The sequence below is a fragment of the Talpa occidentalis genome, unplaced genomic scaffold, assembly GCF_014898055.3.
Source record: "Talpa occidentalis isolate TD23 unplaced genomic scaffold, MPIMG_talOcc4v2.1 talOcc4.3, whole genome shotgun sequence".
In the NCBI taxonomy this organism is placed as follows: domain Eukaryota; kingdom Metazoa; phylum Chordata; class Mammalia; order Eulipotyphla; family Talpidae; genus Talpa; species Talpa occidentalis.
The window spans coordinates 139,025,728-139,042,459 of NW_023603184.1; positions in this window are offsets into that span (position 1 = coordinate 139,025,728).

Below are 16,732 nucleotides of genomic sequence, written 5' to 3' on the forward strand. Positions count from 1 at the left end.
GACAAAGGAGCAAAGGACATGTAATGGAGCAAAGAAAGTTTGTTCAATAAATGGTGCTAGGAAAACTGGGTTGCTACATGCAAAAGAATGAAGCTTGACTACTACCTCATGCCATGCACAAAAAACAACTCAAAATGGATTAAAGAACTAGGCATAAGACCTGAAACCATAAAATATATAGAAGGAAATATAGGCAAAACACTATATGACATACACCTCAGTAACATCTTTAAAGACACATCACCCTAAACAGTGACAGTGAAGGCAAAGATAAACAGCTGGGACTACATCAAATTAAAGACCTTCTGTACAGCAAAAGATACAGTAACCAAAACAGAGACACCCCACTGATTGGGAGAAAATTTTTGCACACAACACTAATGATAAAGGACTGATCACAAAAATCTACAAAGAGCTGATGAGACGAAACAAAAACAAAGTAAATAACCCAAAATGGGCGAAAGAGCTAAAAATTGGCAGAAGAGCTAAAAAGAAACTTCTCCAAAGAAGAAATGCAAGTGGCCAACAGCCATATGAAAAAATGTTCAACATCACTTGTAATCAGGGAAATGCAAATCAAAACTACCATGAGATACCATCTTACACCAGTGAGAATGGCACATATTAAAAAAACTAGCAACAACAAATGTTGGCGAGGGTGTGGAGAAAAAGGAACTCTCCTGCACTGTTGGTGGGAGTGCAAACTGGTCCAACCACTATGGAAAACTTTGTGGAGTTTCCTCAACCTGATAAAGATGGAGCATTCATATGATCCGACAATTCTACTCCTAGGTATTTACCCAAAGGACACAGAATCATTAATTCAAAAGGGCACCTGCACCACTATGTTTATAGCAGCACCATTTACAATAGCAAGCCATGGAAACAACCCAAATGCCCCAAAATAGATGACTGGATCAAGAAGATGTGGTACATATACACCATGGAATATTACTCAGCATTCAAAAAAGATAAACTCATGCCATTTGCAGCAACATGGATGGAGCTGGACGGGATCATGCTCAGTGAAATAAGCCAGAAAAAAAAAGAAAAATACCATATGGTCTCACTCAGAGCAGGAATTTAGAAAACCTAAATAAGGGACCAGGAAAAAGACTAATTATAATAAGGTAAAAATCAAAATCAACAAGCAACTATAAACCAGAGACACACAACTGGGGGGTGGGGTAGGAACAAAACAAGGAGGGTGGGAATACTATGGAGACTAAACCAAGATGAAATGCATACATTGTGCAAAAATGAAAAATGATGTAAAAATATATAAAATTTAAAAAAATCATAAAATAAAAAAAAGTGTTTGAAGAAGAGTGGCCAACAAATAGAGTTGCTTGGCCAGAGAGAATTCAGGAGTCAATAGACTCTCCAGAAGTACATAGAAATCATATAAACCATTCTCCACAATCTATAGAGAATAGAACTGAGGCCCTCTGTCCTGGTGACTTGTTACATCCTGAGTTTTCACATGACTGAGGCCAAAATTGCTTTCTGCAACACCCTGGTTTTGGGATAGAACTATTCTGGGGAGGGAAATGAAGGAAAGAAAACTCTCAGGGGAAGCTTCAACCTTAATGAGAGTAAACCTAACAAATGCACTAGAATGTTTTAACTATGAAGCTATAATGCCCTGTTTGGGATTTTCATGAAGGATTTTAAGGATTTTTCCAATGGCACACATGAGTATGTTTATCAAAAATTTCTCTATTTCAATGTTCTAAAGTTATAAACACTAATTTAAAGTGTTCTATAAATATTTGAATGTGAGTGATATCCTTATGTAAATACAGCATCAGGTAATGAACTTGTGAAGAATTAGTTCCATTCTGGGAATTTTGAGGTCATTATAGTAAAACAAATGTTTAATTCCAACGAAATATCCCACTATGTAATAACTATGTCTCAAGTTACAGTGAACAACACAAGCTAGAATAGCTTACAAAGTATGTTTAGGAACAATCTTCATTTGCTATACATAGAGTAATTATTATTATACATTATCCCACTAGTTGAATTCTTCATGAAATGCTTTGTTTTAAGGTATGCTGAGCATGGCAGATTTTAAAAAAATACTTAAAATTCTGGTATGTTCTTCTGAAAAAGGGAACAGGAAGGAATGTAATGGTTAATAGAAGTATGTTTAAAGATCGTGTTCATTTCTACCTCAAGGATAATTTCAGTAAAGAGATATAATATCACTGTAAGTGTTACTTTATGGGAGAGAGGATGGCAGAAATGGGGTAAAAAGGATGAAGCCACTATCCATTTTACCATTATATTATTGATATAATCTCACACAGAGAGCAACTGTGGACCTCTGGTTTCCGGTTGATGCATAAAGAACGTAGAAGTTGGGCCTCCCCTGGTGGTGCAGAGGTTGAGCACTGGGCTGCGAAGCTGCCCACAGCCTCTGCAGCTCCAGTTCGATCCCCTGCCGCCAGCAAGGGTCCCACATGGTGCAACAGGCCTCGCCTGCCGCTCCCGCTGCTCCCCTCAGCAGTGTATTTCATCGGTCTACCTGTTCTGTTCCCTGCTCTGACTCTGGTGAATTCTCTCACCCTCCCGCACTTCTGACTGTACCCAATGCTTGTATAAATAAATAACTAAATCTTTGGGGGGGAAAAAAGGAGAAAATTGAAAAAAAAAAAAAAGAATGTGGAAGCCGCCACTCTATCCTTACATGCAATTGTTGGACAGAGTGAAAAATCAACAATTCTTCTGGAAGCCAAAAGACATAGGAGGACACAGGGCAAACTGTCACCTTCCCCCCACCCCCAAGATTAGAAAGATTAATGGGCCAATACAAGAGACTAAGCTTCCAGGAGCAGACACTGGCCTGATCAGAGATAACCTTTGGAACCAGTGCCTGGAAGGGAATGAAAACTTGAGCTATAATGGTGAATTGCTGGAGCTCAATGTGGAGAACTCTGAGAGTCAAAAGCTCCAGGGGTACCAGTCAGAGGCACAGCCCCATCCCATAATACTGTAAAATGTAATTCCACAAACCACCTATGGCAGCAAGGCCACCACATGCTGGTGACCTTTGAGACTCTCCTATGCTTTCTTGGAATGGACCAATGTCCAAATCTATGGCTAGTAATTAAAGAAGTCAGCTCAACTCAGGGATAATGACAAATGAGGCTCCATAGAGATCACCTGTTTCTTTTGCAACAAAGAAAAACAGTTACTCATAAAAAGAAGAAAATGGTGAAATGGTGGCTTTTGTCATTTACATTTATTCATCTCACACATACTCACTGTAGCTACTAGCTATTTCATGAGTGAAAAGTGAAGACCTGAGTGATGAGAAAAAGTTTTCCCAAAACATAAGATGGTGCCCTGGGAAAACCAGGTCCTCATCTCTCTTGGAACAACTGGTGATCTTGATGTTTCTGAGAAGATTCTTTCTTTATAGATTTCTTATATTCATGAGCATTCTATGGGCTGAATGTTCACTATTATTTTCTTGTAAACGAAATACACATTTTAATGGCAGTGGGGTCCCTCAGTGATCACTAATCCTCTCTCTAGATCCTTCTGTCTTAGTTAGGTCCTGGACAGCCAGTCCACTGATGATGATGGGCTGGTCGTTCTGATCACTTGTGACCTTGCCTCCTGGTGACCTCTGTCTGCGGCTTCCTTGGCCAGGTGGAATGTGGAAAGATCCCTTTATGAAACAGTAATGGAACATTAATGTAATGATATTAGGAGATGATTGATACAGAAAGAGGCTTTATTTTAGGGCAGGGAAGTGGAGGGCAATAAAACAAGGGTGAGAGAGGATGAATAAGGGATTGGATGAATAAGGGATTGGAATAAGGCAAAATGCTATAGTTCTGAAGTTCTAGATTCATCTCTGGCTCTGCCATTTATAAGCTAGTTGCTTTCCCACTATTATCCCCAAGGTGCTCCTGCTGTTGAAAGACCCCTCCTCTTTTTTTAAATGAAGTTGGCCAGTATCATGAGGCTGACACCTAGAGTGAAGACGCCCTACTCAAAGAGATTGTGAAGACTAGAGACTCAGCCAAGAGGTAAATGAAATACCTTTAGGAAGGAGCGATGGATGCTGGGAAACCCAAATGCTCACAAACCTGAGGCAGTCAGAGAAAAGATGCAATTTGGGATACTGGAGCAAGCACTCATTAGCCTGGAGATAACAGCAGATAGTAGTATTAACATTGTTTTAATAATTAACAGATGGATTAATTATCAGTGATTTTCCTCCATCTTGCCTTAATTATGGCATTCTCTTTAAGCCAGATGTTCTAGAAATGGATGCCTGGTTTTAATTCACTGATTCGCTGAAGGTTAACATTTGTTAGCACCATTAGGGTAATATTCTGTAGCTGAACTGAGTGCTAGGGGTGGGACATGGTCGTGGACCATGCACTCTACCCTCTACAAACACTGTGCCTTAGAAATCTAGGTGGTCAGTGAAAGCCTGACCAGGCGGCTTTTGTCATTTACATATATTCATCTTACACATACTCACTGTAGCTACCAGCTATGTGACACTCACTCTTCTCCCAGGTCTTAATACTGGAGGAATTTTACTGTCCTTTAGAGATATCATACATTGCCTTGTTTACACAGGAACACATGAAAACAATCTAATTGCAACATATCCACATATCACAGTGCATTTAGCCTGCACAAACATATGTATGGAAAGTACAGCTGTACTTAGAATCAGAGAGAACTTTATGAATGCTGTTTTACAATAGATAGTTATGCTGTTCATCTTTGGAATTGAGATGAACAAGAAAAGAATGTCTTTAATCTATTACCCCTGTCAGTTTCTCCAGAGTCTCTTTAAATGAATTAAGCTTAAACTCCCATATTTCTGGAAGTCATCTCTTAATTTTTTAAAAGAAATGAGGATGCACCAATCATATGAAATAAAATTATGATATAAAAATATCAGCATTCCTGAACCTTAAAATGCCATGTACTTATTTTTTCACATTATTTCTTCATCATTGTCCAAGAGAATCCATATTTTCATTGTCACCTCCATCATATATCTGTTTCTTTCCCACAGTACATAAAAATATTTTCCTAGGCTTTCAGATTTATAATTTCAATAAAAATTCAATAATTGTTTAAAGCAGACAGAATCTCCCTACCTGATTCAAGACAAAGAATAAATGCTGCTATAATATAACTGTATGTGTTCATTGCCAAGTTTGTATTGAAATAATAGAAATCCTTGACTATATCACTGTTACCCAGGCTCAGTCCTTAATTTGGCAATTCAATTTTAAAATTGATTTTGTTTTTGCTAGATTTCGAATTTAGGGATAAGATTCTGATGGATAGTGGCAATGTTCATTATATGTAAGATGGTGTGGAAATTGATCAAAATGATTATACATCCATATTGCTAAGTGTAAGAATGAAAACATACCTAAATATGTTTGTGGTTCACCCATTACTAATCTCCTTAACACTGACTCCTATGAGTTTCTCAAGGAATGTTTTGAAACTAGTTGGCCTTTGTACTTGATTCTTCAGCTGACTCTTTGGGTCGATGACAGCTGCTCTTGCAATTAGCCCTTCCCCTGACCTCATGGTCAACCACAATAGCCTTGGAGATTTTAGGAGGGGAAACTATTACTTTCAAGGTATCTGGACAAGACCTGCATGTGTGCAAATTAATAGGGGAACTGTTTTCTGTGCTTTATTCTCCTTTTTCTCTCTTGGTTACAAATTGTCCCCATCCATATGTGACAGGCACATCTGGTTACCTACTCTAATGGATGAAGAAATGGATCTAACAGGAAGGGGAAGCCATATAATACTCCCCAGGAATGTTTAAAAGAGGATTCCTAAGACTTTCTCAGAAAACAGGAATCTTAAGGGGACATCCTAGGCTGAAGGATAATTTGCTTGCTGGACTTGCCTCCCTTAGTTCAAAAAGTAGAAATATGCACACTTAGATGACCATTATGAGGATGGCTCAAGAATGTAACAATGCAATGCAATAAACAAAAATTTTTAATATATCACAATCAGAAGGTTAGAACAAGCTAACAACTTCCTTCCCTCTCTTACGATTGTTGAATTTCCCCATCTCATGGAGGAGGGTGCAGGCCAAGGCATCCACTCTCTCCAAGTCTGTTTGCAGACTGTGGCTCAGAATAATTTTGGAAGTGGAAAATACACCCCAGGATGCTCTATCCATCATGGTGACTTTTGACTTTTGTCAGGTAATCTACAAGCAGTGTAGAGGTCAATCATAAGTCTGATATACAAGAAATGTAGAAGTACAGAGTTGGAGTGGTAAGAAAAGGGTATCTGAGGAAACTGATACCTAGAACGGTGTGAATGGAGACATGGTGCTGGGAAAGCTGGGAGAAAGAAGAGTAGGAAAATGTAGCTGTCTCACAGGCCAGGGGACAGTCTCAGCAAAGCTGGGCAGCCATGATTGTAGGGACTTAAGTACTCTAGACTTAAATACCATGGTAAAACAGTTTTCTTAGCTCCTTTTCTCAGTTTTTAAAACAAATGTTTTTATTTCCCATTTGTTTACAAAACTATGTCATTTCAGGAGTACAGCTTCATACCTAAATATGTACCAACATATACATCTCACTAACACATCACAGAAATCCAGTACTTACACCCCATTGCATTGACCTCCAGTCTCTCTCCCCTCCAGCTTTCTCATCTCTGACCTTCTGGGAACCACTTAATCAAATTATCTTTGATTATTTATATTCTATAAAGGAGTAAACCACCTGATAATTGTCTTTCACTTTGTGACTTAATTCACCTGAACCCCCACCCATACTGCCACAGAAGGCATGTTATTATCTTTTTAATGGTTGATTAGCATCCCACTGAGTATATATACCATGACTTCTTTCTCTATTCATCTTTCAGTGAACATTTAGGCTAACTGCATGACTAGGTTGTTGTGAATAATGCTGCTCTGTATATATCTAGTTGTATTTGTGTTGTGATATTCAGATACAGTCCTAGGAGTGTTCTAAGCCCTTTCTTGTGGTGATAAGTGCAATCATGCCTAAACAGTGCAAGGCAACAGAAGGGATACAGCTAAATAATAGTTTCAAAGAATGTAGAAAAATTAATTCTCATTATTTTCTTAAAGGCCTATGAAGAGAACATTTTCTGAAATGCTATTCACTCTCCTTCTAGCCATACTTCCAGAATCTTCTGTAATAAAGAGGGATACACAACTACTTTTGCCATTAAATATTATGTATTCGGACAACCTGTCTGAATTATTTTCTAGAATAACAGATGGAAAAATAAATTAATAAACATCAGGAAAGCTGAACTGATGAATTAAGGACATTTGTATATAGCACTGGGTAAAAAATCCAATAACATGTTATAATCAAATAATCATGTCAAAAATATTCTTTGATAGATTTAATCTATTTGTACCCACTATAGTTGTCTCATAGTACATGACAATTCCTTAAAATATGGCAAATGCTTTCAGGTTTGCCCTTTGAGTTTCTGTAGTTCCAAGGGCAAATGTAGAAACACATGCCATGAAGAATATGATTTCATTTTATTAACTAGATACTTACATGTCAATGGAGCCTACACAGGAACCATTCCACAAAAGTTTGTCCAATGAATAAGAAAAAATATAAGGAGTTTCAACAAGTGTTTAAATAAGGAACAACCCTCAAACACATATAAATATCAAAAATATTTGTAAGGGGAGAAAAAATGCTCCACCACCAAGTATACAATAAGGAGACACAAGTCCAGACAAGGAGTAAGTCATTAGTGACAGGAATCATTCTGGGAGTTTGGGATGATATTAGCATTTGATATCTTCCTATGAAAAATCATTTGGCAATAAGCTGAAAGTCTTTCTCCAAAAAGGTTGGAGAGTGCGCTCCAGATCCAGGAAGAATAGATAAGTCTTTTTTATCTCCAGTCTCTGATGCATGCTGCCAAACCTTTTGCAGCTGTCTCTATTTCAGCTTCATCAAGGTAAACCTGAGAGATTTTAGATTAGCCTGAAGTCGCTGCTTTGACCACAGTAACAACATTAAACCAATAATTACTTGGATTATTCAAATCAGTGTTCTTGAATGATCTCAAGACCTTTTTGCAGGTAACTTCTAAGTGCCCAGAAATTCATGATAATGATATTGATTTTTAATGAGAATTTTCTAGTAAAAAAGTTTGTTTCTTTAAGAGAGAGCTGCAATGCGTACACCAGTGGATTTCCATGTGAGTTAATTTTGACCTCTGACCTGGAAACATAGGGCAATAAACGGAGACATATTTGATTGTCACAAGTGGGAAAAGGGGTTGCTATTGGCATCTAGTGGGCAGAAACCAGGGTTGCTACCAGATATTCTACAGCACATAGACAGCTCATTTCCACACAAGATATGGTCAAAGTTTCTTTAGTGCCACTATTGAAAAATGCTAGTAAAGATAAATCATCATACAATTTGAGAGAATACACATACAACCAAAGACACTTTGAAATTCTGATTTATGGTCATGAGAAATCCTGATATTGTATTTTTTCCCTGTGTCTAAACTACTCCCTAATAATAAATTAAACTTCGTATGACACTGTATTAAGTGTTTAAAACCACCAGGGAGCTATTTAGCATGTTACTACTCTGGAGTATTAAATACAGTGGTGGAGTACTTAAAAAGTTAACTGAACTTTCCAAAGTGCCTAATTTACAACCAAGCATTAAGAAAACCTACATATGAAACATACATAAATGCACTTAAAAATAAACATATAAACAATATCAATGTTCAGTGGATACAGAATGATCTAAGTTAGATGTGTGTGTTGAAGGGAAGGTGGGTTATTAGTTAGGAATGGGTAGAGGTGAGTTGATCTGGATTTAAAGAAAAAAGAAACTGTAGATTAGTTAGGAGGACATTCTGGTGATTCAGGAGGACTTGTTAATGTAAACTAGAAAGTAGTTATTTCCTGATTCAGTTTTCTGAGGGTTTTCAACAATTAGAGGAGTTGAAGAAAGTTGTCTACATCTACTGAAAAAAGACTGTCAAAATTCATTTAATGAATTTCAACTGGATTTTTATAATAACAAAGTTGATAATATTCTGGACACATAAAATGTGATTGATTACTCTAAGGCAAATCTTTTCATGAAAAAAAGGGAATGTTTCATTATGTCATGAGTTTAGCTCACCAGTAGCCTGGGGAAAGACTGGCTCATGCTAGTTATCTTCACTGAAAACGAATAGTGAGTTTTAAAGTCTCTTCTTTAATCATGGGGTTGATTCCTATTTTGGGTTTTTTTTTTTTTTTAGATATTTCTAGATTTTTTTGGTTTTTTAGATATTTCTATCTAGATATTTCTAGATAAGGAATGAAAGCTCTGAGTTTAGGTTCTGTTCCTTCCTTGATTATCTGGCAGAAGACTCACTCACACAGAGAGATGGGGCAAAACCAGAAAAGTGCAGGAAAAACAAGAGATGCAGGAAAAAAAAAAAGATGCCCCATTGGTGAAATAATGTAGTTAAGAGCTGACTTTCCTTTAGTAAACATTCTTTATATATCAATGTTGACAGATATAACATTTCATCTTTTGGGAGATCTTGAGCAATAAAAATAACTTCCTAACTCAATAAGTATTAGGGTAAACTAAGAATTGTGAAGTATCATCCTCTCCTCTGCCATAGTCTTGCTATTTTTGAGCTCCATGGTAACCAGAACACCAAAGAAAGCATAATGGCTATCACAGGTATCAGAAGACCCGAAATGGCTAATTTTAAGGGTCAACTTGACTGGGCCAAAGTACCCAGATATTTGGTTCAACATTATTTTAGATATTTCTGTGTATTTTTTAAAATGATATTAACATTTGAATCAACAGACTTTGAATAAAACAGATTACTTTCCATAAAGTGGTTGGGTCTCCTCCAATCAACTGAAGGACTTAACAGAGAAAATATTGACCTTCCCAAATATGGAGGGCATTCTACCAGCACACTCCCTCTGGACTCAAACTGCACTCTTCCCTGGGAAGACATTAAAAAATAAATAAATTATTCAATATTATAGCATTTTAATTCTTCCCAAATTAATCTAGAGATTCAGTACAATTGCAACAACAACAACAAAAAAAAACTATACATTCTTTCTAAAATGCACATAAAAAAACAAAATAAAACTCACATGGAAATGAAAAGGGCCGAAGATAGCAAAGGCAATATAAAACTATGAAGTTGGAAGACTTACAGTAAAATATATCAAGACTTCCTCAAGCTAGAACCATTAAAGCAGTTTCATATTGGTTCAAGAAACAACAAACTGACTTATGGTACAAAATAGAGTCCAGACATCAGTCCACACATACAAACATCTGATTCTCACCAAAAAGACTCTAGAGTACTGTAGAAAAGATGATCTTTTCAATAAACAATGCCGGGTCTATTTGTTATCCATATGGATTATAAAAGTGCTTTGGCTCCCATAGCATATCATACACAAAATGCAATTCCAGATGGATTGCAGATCTAAATATGAAAGAAGAAACAATAAAGCTTTTAGAGAAAAACAAAGGAGAACGTCCTCGTGACCTTGGCATTGGCGAAGATTTCCTAAACAGGATACAAAATAACCTGACTATAAACAAACAAAAAGACTAAAGATGAATTTGTTTTTAAATTAAGAATGTGTGTTCATCTAAAGACACCGCTAAGAAAGAAAAAAATATGACTCAAAACATGTAGAAGTTATTCTTAAAACATATATCTGGCAATGAATCACATTCACAGTACATAAACAATCCCAACAAATTAATAAGAAAAAGACAGACTACCAAATAGGGAAAAGAAACAAAGCATTTGAAAGACCCTTGAAACCATTTGTGAAATGGTTAACAAACTTATAAAAAAGCTGTTAATATTTATTAATTATCTGGGAAATAAACTATTAAAATTACAATGTGATGAAACTGCACATCCATCAAATAACTCAATTGAGAACAGAATTCAGTATCAAGCTGACAAGGAAGGGGAGAAAGTAGAACCTCATTTGAATGTAAGTGGTTTATCCTCTTTGGAACAATCTGTATCTCCTACAGGTGGACATACATGGACCCCAGGATGCAACTGTTTCACTCCTGAGTGTAGATTTATGTTCACTAAACCCAAAGTGGAAACCACTCAAAACCATCAATAGTAGAATCGATAAAGGAATTGTCATATATTCACACAATGGGTTAACATGACAATGAAAGTGGGCGATTTACTGCCATGTAGATAGTAGAAACAAACCCTGCAAATATAATACTGAACAACAACATAAACAAAACACAAAAGTGCATCTCCTGTCATCTATATGCTTCCATAGAAAAAGGCCTAAACAGTAAGGCAATCTACTGGTAAAAGTCAAGGTAGAAGTCAATTGTATCAGGAGAGTGTTTAACCTGCGGCAGGAGAAAGGGGGCGGACTTAACAGGAGTATTTTAGGGTATTTCTGAGGGACTGACAATGCCCTATTTCTGGAACCGAATGATGCATGTCTATGTGAGTTCACTTTGTGAACAGTTATCAAGTCGTACAATTGCAATATATTTGCTTTTGTGCACACTGTTCTTCAATCTATAAAAATAAGCAAGACCGAGTGCTTGGACTGAGGTGGTGTGTCTTCCACACCTAGTAGCCAAAGGAAGCTTAGGCAGGTGACTTACCTGCATAAAACAGTAGCCATAAAAACTGCTTCTTTTCAAAATGTAATTGTGAGGATTAACTAACTGCATGCATTTAAAACACGTAAGATGCCACCCTGCACAAAGTAATAACTCGATGAGTAGTTGCCAAAAAGTAGCTTCCAGACACAGTTAGCCAGAACTCAGCTGAGATTACTTGCATAAAAAGGAGCTCAATCACACAGGAGTAAGAGGTGGGGTTTACAAAGGCAAGATTCACAGAGGGTCTGTGAAACAGAGAATCTCGTCTTCTCTTAGGGAAAGTGACGGACTGAAGATATCAGTGAGGGCCATCTTACCTTGAGCAGACTGGAAGAGTTATGGGGGAGAGAAATGCAGTTATTTGTGGATTTTCTAGAATGTCATGGTGGAAGGACCTCAGGTGAGTATCTCTGCCTTAAGCCACATCTGCAATAACTCTGCCCTTTTCATTCTCAAATGCCTCTTCCTTCAGCCCATCTCAGCTTCTAGAGGAACGGACTTGACAATGAGGATTTTCATGTCTTTTTAAACTAGTGTTATCAGCTTGATATCCGCTAAGAATAATGGTTATATAATATACCTTGAGCATTTGCAAATCAGACAGTAGGAGCAAGACTTTGAGGAACATCAAAGTATCCCGAGACCTTCAGAACTTGGTTTCCAGCTTTCTTATCGGTCTAGGCTACACCGGAAGAACAGTCCCAAGGGTCAGTTTGGCTGACCTCAGATAACCAGGTGACCTTTTATCTTAATGGATTCATTGATGATCCTGCTTTTCCCGAATTGCTTCCCCAGATGAAACAAGATATTTTAGTAATTGCATAGCCTTTAGCTTTGATGGCCAGTAAATGGTTGTGAGCAAGTCTATAGCCTGAAACTATTTTAATGGATTAATGTATGCTGGTCCATGAGGCCTCTTAGACTCATGCTATTTCATTTGCTCTCTGGGCTGCAGTCAGACATAAATTGCAGAACACATAGTTTACTTTGATGGAATTTTGCACAAGCCAGTAAAATCCACTGTGTCAGATCCTTTCTAATAAATGAACATAGCTTTATCTCAATAAAATAGAAACAATCAGCAAGATTGTGTTGAAGAAGGGCCAATGCATCATAGGTAAGGCACAGTTTTAATTTTGCTGTGATGGACACAGACGGCATCTGGTTTCACAAGAAGAATATCCCCAGGGGTGCAAAATGAAGGAATACAAATGCAATGTTTATGGTCACTGATTGGCACAAATTATAGTGTGGACCTAACTGTTCTCATGACAGAGCAATATCACTTTGGAAAGAGTTCAATCAGGGAATCATTTCTGTACAGTTATATGAGAAAAAATTATAATTGTAAATGCAGTTAAACCATGGAGATGTGTTAAGAGTTAATGATATTTATTCTCATACTGAATACAACAGGAGATGTGATTATTTCGCTGGGGTTTCATTTGAGTTCATATGTCTAGCTGTCCAATTCATATTAGAAAGTTTTGGTACCAGATAACAAATCCCCAATTGGAAAGGTTGGAAATATACTGCGAATGTTTGGGAACAAAAATTAAGGAGTTCAAGGATTTAAAGAAAGTAGATAGTTAAGAAAAGGGATAAACGGTCTATGGGGTCATTTTAATTATTTAATTTACTGAACCAAAATAAAAGAAAGGATATAATGAACAGCCAGAGAAACTAAACATGAAAATATTAATAAGAAAAAATATTAATAAGAAAAAATACTGATCATGGGTTTAATTCAAAGGTCTTGGAAAGAAGTTATATCAAACTGACATTATAGTCTTGATCCACATATATTTGGGACAAATGTGTCCTTCTGGACTGAAACTATTTTGAGGCATTTTAAAGAATGTTAGCCTCAGAGGTGGATCTCCAGTGGGAATGGATGAACAGGTAGTTCGACCTTCAGCCAATATATACTGGGAATTATGGATCCATGGACAGTAATCACTAAAGCTGAAGAAACTTTTAAAAAGAATGATACCTTCAATGACTTCAATATTTTTCTTCTGTATATTTCATCTTCTGGTTTTATATTACACAGGAGTGTGCCCAGTGATGTCAGTTTTAGAATGGCACCTTACACTCTTACACCTGTTAAACCTAAGGCCGTGTATGTGATCATCATTTTTTATAATGTCTAAGAGAATCACCATAAAACAAGTAAAAGAAACCTCTTTAGATTACCAATGCTGTTAGGGAAAAAAAGCCAATTTACAATAGACAATGCTTATCATCTTTTCCTTCTCGTTTTCATGTAGGAATAGGAATTTATTTTTCTAAAAGCTTGATTTTACTATGAATTTCATCCCACATGATCGAGGCAATAGCTTAAGTGGATGTTTCATGATGGCTTGCCATTTTCACACTAATTCTTGAATAACGATTTCTGGTACCTTTAGTATACTAGAGAACCAGTCCCAGATTTCTTATCTTTCCCTTTTCTTTTGTTTTCTTTTGTCCACTCCCAATTCCAACAATTTCTAAAAATTATGGGCCGTGACTGCAAATTCCTGACTCCAAATAAACTTAATCCAGAAGGTAGCAGTTCATAGGAATAATGAATAGGAAAGAGGCAAACAGTTCTAAAAATGGGTAGAAACCAAAAGTGGCCAGAAATTCTGAGACGACCCCATCAGATCAAAAAAGCTGGTTATAAATGCCCTGGCCCCTGCTCTGGATGAAGCCCTGCCACTACCAGTGCCAGATACTGACCACCATCATTAGTACCACTGCCACATAACCACTGGTCACAGGAGTGGCTTTCTGTCCCTGCACCTGTATATCAGACATTTAAATTCAAATTTCAGGGTAGGAGCATTGGAGTGGCTGAGCTTAGATTTTGCTTTTGCCAGGAATCTGGAATATTGTAGGCACAAGAGAATATTCCCCAAATTCTAGGATGTTTCACATTCTAGCAGGAAAAAAAAAAATGATGCCAAATGTCCATTGCATGATCTGTGACACAATTTCCTGGTAGATAAATAAATCTACACAGATAAACAGGTGTATGTGTACAAACATATATACTGACATATAAAGGAAGAAAAATCTTTCAGGCTTTCAGAAAGGAGCCCAGGAAGAGATATATTCTCCTTTTATTTATCTGGCGTAAATCTTTTATGTACCTTCTCTCTTTTATATGTTTACTATGACATATAGTCCTAAAAGCATTGTCAAGTCCACAAGAAAAGAGAATATATCTCATAAATCTAGCATAGTCCCCAACTCGAAACAGAAGATGTGTACAGAATATGTCCCTGATAGGTAACTATTGATTTATTGATGCTTTCTGTCAATATCTCCTTGAGCGCCAATTGATTCATGCGTAAAGAGAATGACTGGTACATTAGAAGGAACCAGAAGTTGTGAAGAAAGCTGTGAATATCAAGCCTTAGGCAAGTTCAGAGAGTGTGGTATTGAATCCAGTAGGTATGAAAAAGTCTCATGGATTTTGTTCTTTGATACCAAAGAAAAACATAAATGGAAATCATAACCTTTAAAGACTGAAAATTGTACTTACATGTTTCATTTATTTAAAAGTGTACCCACTATCTCAATAATGTCTTCTCATAATAATGCCATATTTAACTATCTTAACGAGAGGTAGTGGATTTTTTGTTCCCCGGGAGTATAAGTAAAGGGAAAATATGCTATTTTATCACAGGCTAAAATCAGATTCAGCTGTAGTTAGACATGTTTAAGTTTAAACTATAAATCTAGACATCCAAAGTAACTAAAATAATCACATAAAATATCTTATTTTGGCTTACATCCTGGCCTCCATTTTTGTGCTAGCCATTTGCACTAAGTATTGACCAACAAAAGTTTACAGATTACCTTGACCTCAGATGGTAAGTTTTACATAAATAAAGAGGGTAAAACAATGACACATTATTTCAGTAGCAGCAATTGTATTTTCCAAGTGACTTCGATGGGGGCAAAGTCTTACAAAGAAATATATTGAACTCTTAAAAGCCCAAGAACATTTCTTAATTAAAATGTCATTGCTGAAAAATTCAATTATGCTTTAATGTTTACTCAGCTGGCTTTATTGACATATAGAGATGTATTTCACTATGATGGCAATGTTGAATGGTCTAGAATTTTAATATGCAGAACTTATTAGTGATTATGGGAAATAACTACAAGGCAGATCAGCAAAGGTCTAAATAAGCTAGGTCACAGGTAAAATTTTAAGTGAGAAGAGACAAACAGAAAATTAGCATGGAATCCTTACCTTACTTCTTGACAAAGGAAAAAAAAACTTGTCAGGCATGTTAATATTCAGATGTATCAAAATTTGTACATGCCTATACAGATGTTGATAAACCAAGTTTGGTATGTGAATGTGCATTGGCAGAGAAGAGCAAGGCTGATAATAGCATGAAAACAGTGACCTAAGTCTTCAAACTGAGATGCCCAAGGATCTGGGTCAATGGTTCTTGTATTTACTGCACATTGAATCCCTCTGGACAGATTGTAATACTACTCATGCTTGAGTCCCACCCTCAGTGATGCTGATGTAACTGAAACTGGTCTGGGATTATGGTCTGGGCATCAGTTAAAAACTCACCAGTTGATGTTGACAGCCCAGGGTAAGGATAGTTGATGTAGGTCAGGGTAATGCAGTTTCTGCAAACAGTGGAGTGACCAACCTGCTACAGGCAACCTGGAAAAGTAGTCAAGAGACAGAAAGACAAGAAAAAATGACATAAGTGATTGCAAACCATGTGAAAGAGCTTTATGCTGTCTTTGCTGTAGTACATAGGTCCAATATCTATGAATTCCATGTACTTAATCTATATTTTAGTTCTGATTTGTAGTAGAAAATAGACAATTACACCACAAACAAATTTCTTTAGATATATAGTGTTTTCTTAATGGCCTTTTTGCTTTTCTTCAAAGATGTAAACTCAAATTACTGTCATCCTTCTCCTCAAACAAATTGGGGTTTGGTTAATACAGCTGAAAAGAGAAAAATCTATCTTTTCCAAGTGTATCTTTGCAATTACTGCAAGCAGTCA